Below are 5537 nucleotides of genomic sequence, written 5' to 3'. Positions count from 1 at the left end.
TTGGCATGTAGTAGGAGCTCAATAAATATTCATTGACTGATGGGCTGAGTTGTTCTTTATACATTTGGCCGTGACTAGCCGAACAAATCAATAATCGAAGTTTGAAAGAAATTAAGTCAATCTGATCTTGAAGCAAAATATCCAAAAGTGTACTCAAGTTTTAAGGGAAATATGTCTAAACCCTCCTCTTATTTCTCCAGGCACTTATTAGAAAGCCTTTCATTACATAGGTGCTTATTAAATATTCCTGAAGAAAACTTGGTTAGAGTATCCAAAATAGTTCTGACTATGATCAAACTTAGGAAAATAAGCCTCAATGATAAAAACTTAGAGAGTGAGTTTATTCAGACTGGGACAATTCATGAATGGATCTGATGTCTCAGCTGGTTCCTGTTGCAAGATTGAGTCCGAGCTGGAATTCAGGGAAGAGGAAGAACAATGAACACAGAACAGAAAAAAAAAAAAGTAAAATTAATTAAAACTACTACACAGGAATTCTTAGACATAAAGTGTAACTTCTGAAGAGTGAAGGCTATTAAGTTTTGAAATTGGAGGATTTACAGAGGTAATTCTCTTCTGTAGATCTCCTCTTCTGTGGAGGAATCCACTACAACATAGACTTTCTTGTTTTTTATATGTTTCTTACTAAAATGACCACATCTAAACATACCAAATAGATTTAAAAAAAAAGTGTCAACAGAATATTTCCCCTTTTCCTGCATAATAAAGTTCAAATATCTTAGCACATAATTCAAGAGCCTCTGCAAAAATAACTCCCAACTATCTTAATACCTTCACTTTTCCAGTTTCATGCCTAGCTTGGGTTGGTCTAAGAGTGGTGGTCCAGAATCTTCCTAAGCATGTTCTATGGAACTCTAGTGCCCCTAATAGAAAGCATCTAGCATCTCTAATAAGAACATCTGGTGTTAAAAATTTTGCATGGTGAAAAAGTTTGGGAAATGTTTCATATTAGATCACTGACCCACCTACTGTAGGTTCAATGATAAATGAACCTCATTAGCCCAATCAGAACTATATTAGCCCAATCAGAGGATCTGAACAATTCTGCAGTTGAGAAATCAGTTTAATGTACAGTGTACAAAACTTACTTGACCAAGAAGTTGTTGTTGTTGTTGTTGTTGTTTTTTGGATGGCAGAATATTTATTAACATCATGAAAGATACTTGTGTTCTCCAGAATACAGTTTGCAGAATGCTGCTTAACCATTGTAATACTTGGAATTCCTTGAATGTTGCTCATGCCATTCTGACTGGAATAACTTAATTTATTTAGAAAAACCCCCATCTTTAAAAAGATATTCCAAGGGACTTACAAGAAGGAAGCCATAAAAGACAGGGAGTAATTGTGGAACTAATTCCATGATTTAGACCCAAGTTTAAATGCTCTCCAAGGTCTGTAATCAACTGTCTATTATAAAGTTGGAAGCACAGTCTTTAAGTACAGTTCTTCTGCATTTTCTCCTTACTTTGACTAATTTCAACCTCAGAATTTGGTGTCATTTACATTTTAGTCTTTAGGGTAAAGATTTTTAGAATCAAGGAATTTGTACAAAAATCCTATGTGTGGAGTGATGGAATGATATTTGAAGCAAACTGTGTCCATGACGTTAATAGCATGTGGTAAGTTCAAAAGTGTCACCTATTGAGTTTTGCAGGATTTATTCAAATGAGTGTCAGTTATTGAAAGAATGACATACAACTTTGGGCATGAGTCATGTAGGTTTGCAGCCAGCCCCAAAGGGTTTGTGTATGTGGCAGAGTGCTGTAAATACATGCCTCACCATGCTTACCATCCAGCATCACCAGGAGCAGCAGATGGTCAATCGTTGCCACTGACTGAGGCCTGCTAGGATCCCATAATTGAAGAGGGACACCTGATGAAGACTCTCCTGCTGCTGGTGGGGCTGCTGCTGACCTGGGAGAATGGATGGGTTCTGGGAGACAAGGTAGTCTCAGACACAGAGCTCCAGGAAGTATTCACACAGGGGAGTAAGTACATTAATAAGGAAATTTAAAATGCTCTCACAGATAAAGCCCTAATAGAACAAATGTAGAAGCACAAATCACTACTCAGCAACTCAGAAGAAGCCAAGAAGAAGAAAGAGGATGCCCTAAGTGATACCAAGGATTCTGAAATGAAGCTGAAGGCGTCCCAGGGGGTGTGTAATGACACCATGGTGGCCCTCCAGGAGGAGTATAAGCCCTGCTTGAAACAGACCTGCATGAAGTTCTACACACCCGCCTGGTTGGCTGTCAGCTTAAGTTATTTATGAACCAGTTCTCCCATCTACTTCTGGATTAAGGGTGGCTGCATGGACTCCCTGATGGAGAAGACTGGCAGCTGACACGTGCCCTGGACATCGTGCAGGACAGCTTCAGCCGGACATCCAGCATTATGGACAAGACTTTCCACGACAGACTCTTCACCCATGAGCTGCAGGATACTTCCACTACACACCCTTCAGGTCATTCCAGGAGAGGCCTCTTTTCTTCAGTCCCAAGTCCTGCATAACCCAGAACAGAATGTGTTTTCCGGCATATTAACCCTTGAACTTCCACAACATGTTTCAGCCCTTCTTTGACATGACACACCAGGCTCAACAGGCCCTGGATGTCAACTTTCATAGAATCCCCTACCACTTCCCAATGGAATTCACAGAAGACAACCAAGACCATGCTGTGTGCAAGGAGAGATCCGTCACAACTCCACAGGATGCCTGAGGATGAAGGACCAGTGTGACAAATGCCAGGAGATCTTACCAGTGGACTGTTTGGCTGGCAACCCCTCTCAGGTCCAGTTGTGACAGGAGCTTAACAGTTCCCTCCAGCTTGCTGAGAAGTTCACCAAACTGTACCCTGAGCTACTGCAGTCCTCCTAGGAGAAGATGTTCAACACATCCTCTCTGCTGAAGCAGCTGAATGAACAATTGATCTGGGTGTCCCAGCTGGCTAATATCACTCAAAGTGAAGACCCAGTCTATCTCCAGGTCACTATGGTGAGTTCCCAGACTTCTGACTCCAGTGTTCCCTCTGGCCTCACTAAGGTGGTTACGAAGCTCTTTGATTCTGATCTCATCACTGTGATGGTCCCAGAAGTCTCCGAACAATTGTAAGTTTTTGGACACTGTGGCAGAGAAAGCACTTCAGGAATACCACCAAAAGAACTGGGAGAATGAGATGTGAACATTACCTCTCTAAATGTGGGAGTGTCTGAATTCAGTTGCCCTCAAGATGAACCATAGTCCCCTAGAAAGAGCTCTGCATGTCATCAAGTGACCAGGCCTTGCCTTGAGGCCCTCCTGTCCCCTCACCCAGCCTTTCCTCCCTCTGGACTCTGCACTGTAATGCCTGCATTCACTGATCATGGGAAGAAATCCCACTAACTCGTTAAAACTGCCAGTAATCTGAAAAAAAATAAAAGAATGACATACATTTAAATAAATAAAATAAAATGAGAATCTTTCTTGGCGAACAGAAATGACCTTTATGACATATGCTTGTGTGCTTATTTAGAGAAATAGAGAATGGATGAACTATTTGTATTGAATACTCATTACTTTGTCTGTTTCTCTGAGATGTTCATAAATTGTGTCATTTATTCACTAATTTTTTCAACTTACTGTTAAGAGGCAATTTCCATGGGTTTTTCATGTTTCTGCACATCTCGTGAGCAGAGGTAGTGATAGCATTTTGTTCTGGATGATCTTCTCAAAGATGTCTGAGAGTGAACAGAAGATAGAGATAATATCTTTCTCTGGAGCAGAGAGCCAGTCTTTTTGCTGTCCAATATGATTATTTTCATTATTGTCCTCCTGAGCCGCTTTGGACAGGTTTTCTTGTAGCCCAATCTCTTATAAGAAAAAGTTGGGAATTCTCAAGCTCAGGGTATCTCAGCTGTGATGCAAACCCATTGGGTGAGCAGCACTTGTATAGGCTGCTCTGTGTAACCTATGAAACTTGCGGGATAAAAGGAACCAACACAAACATGAAGTTCAAGGTGTTGACTGTGCCATGAGTAACACAATCTTTTGTCTCCAACCCAAGGGTCATGTGTCTTCTGCCACTATCCAAAAAACTATGGCAGACTAACTTGTCAGCTTGCAGAAGTTGGTAAAATCTCAGACCTGTAACAATGTTGTTGTTGTTGTTGTAACAATTTTTGACACTTGTAGGAAGCATCCTCTTCAGGGATATGGGTTTGGAAGATTTTTTTCCTGGATGTCGTCAAGGCTTGACCTGAATCAGGATCCCTGGTGTGGATCATTACTAGATGATTAGGTGGGGCAGAGTTGAATCCGGAGAGAAAAGCACTGCTGGCCTGAGGCAAATATCAAGTGAACAGGGTCTTATCTAAGAAAAGCCATCTAAGCTGGGTTTGAGGTAGACCTGAATGAGTGAACAGACTAGGAAGTGGGCAGCCCTCCAGAGTTAGGATGGCTCACATAAGCACATATCCCAGACAAAAGTGGTCAGAAGCAGGTTGGCAAAAACTAACCACTTGATTCCTTTCTATTCTAAAGCATGACTTTTCATACAGAATGGGCTCTTTTTCCTCCTCCATAAGTGACCTTTAGGTAAGAATTCGAGTTCTTAAGTTGCTAAGTCCTTGGGCTGTTCTACTCCCAGATCTGGCAGGCCCTAGTCATTGTCATTATTAGTGTTTAAAAGAAAATGATGTTCTTTGCCTGATCGGGAACATTGGCTGAGCCCTGATATTTTCCTTTCTTAGGGTGTGTTGGTTCCTGGTGTCCAGTTGTCCAGGCTCTTCTCCAGGATAGGCTTCTGCTCCTGGGACAAGTAACCCTTAACTGTTGGGGTGGAAGTATGACACTTTGAGTCTTAAGAGATCACTCTGGACAAATAAAAACAAACAAACAAACAAAACAAGTTAATAGTGGCTTCAATAATAACAAATTTCCAAGCAATGTGTCATTCAGTTTTCTCAGTATAAACAGTTACGGCTCCCTCAGGAATTTGGAACTGTTGGTTGTGCTCTTTCTAAAGGGGAATGTGGTTAAAATAACAGCAGTCAGTCCAAGCTGGCAGGCCAAAGCAGTGGTGGCTAAGCCTCTTTGCACTCGTAAATAGACTTATAAAAATGGGTATGCCATGAAATGCAACAGCCACAGCACAATCACGTGAAAGTGTGTGGAGAAAACTCCCCAGCTATTTCAGACGCTTAATTTTGACCCTAATTATTGTGCCCCTCTGAATAACTTAGCAGTTATTCTATAATTGTTATTGGCAGGATCAACAAATATACAAATTTTTATTACTTTTTTTTTTTTTTTGAGAGAGAGAGAGAGGGTGGGTGGGGAGTGGTGGAGGGAAAGAATCTTAAGCAGGCTCCATGCTTTGTGCAGAGCCTGACGTGGGGCTCCATCCATCTCAAGACCCTGAGATCATGACCTGCGCCGAAATCAAAAGTCAGACACTTAACTGAGTACCGAGGCGCCCCACATATTTTCATTACTTTAAGGAGAACATTTAGGAGAGATTTATCTTAGAAATGTATAG

General features: G+C 41.3%; 1 pseudogene; it reads left to right on the top strand.

The window, feature by feature from the left end:
- Positions 1–261: 261 nt before the first annotated feature.
- LOC123801041 (clusterin pseudogene) lies at positions 262–5269 on the top strand (annotated as a pseudogene).
- Positions 5270–5537: the final 268 nt, after the last annotated feature.

This window comes from Ursus americanus, chromosome 10 (genome assembly GCF_024610735.1).
Source record: "Ursus americanus isolate L20-20 chromosome 10, mUrsAme1.1.p, whole genome shotgun sequence".
Lineage (NCBI taxonomy): Eukaryota > Metazoa > Chordata > Mammalia > Carnivora > Ursidae > Ursus > Ursus americanus.
This window is presented reverse-complemented; position numbering and strand designations above follow the sequence as displayed.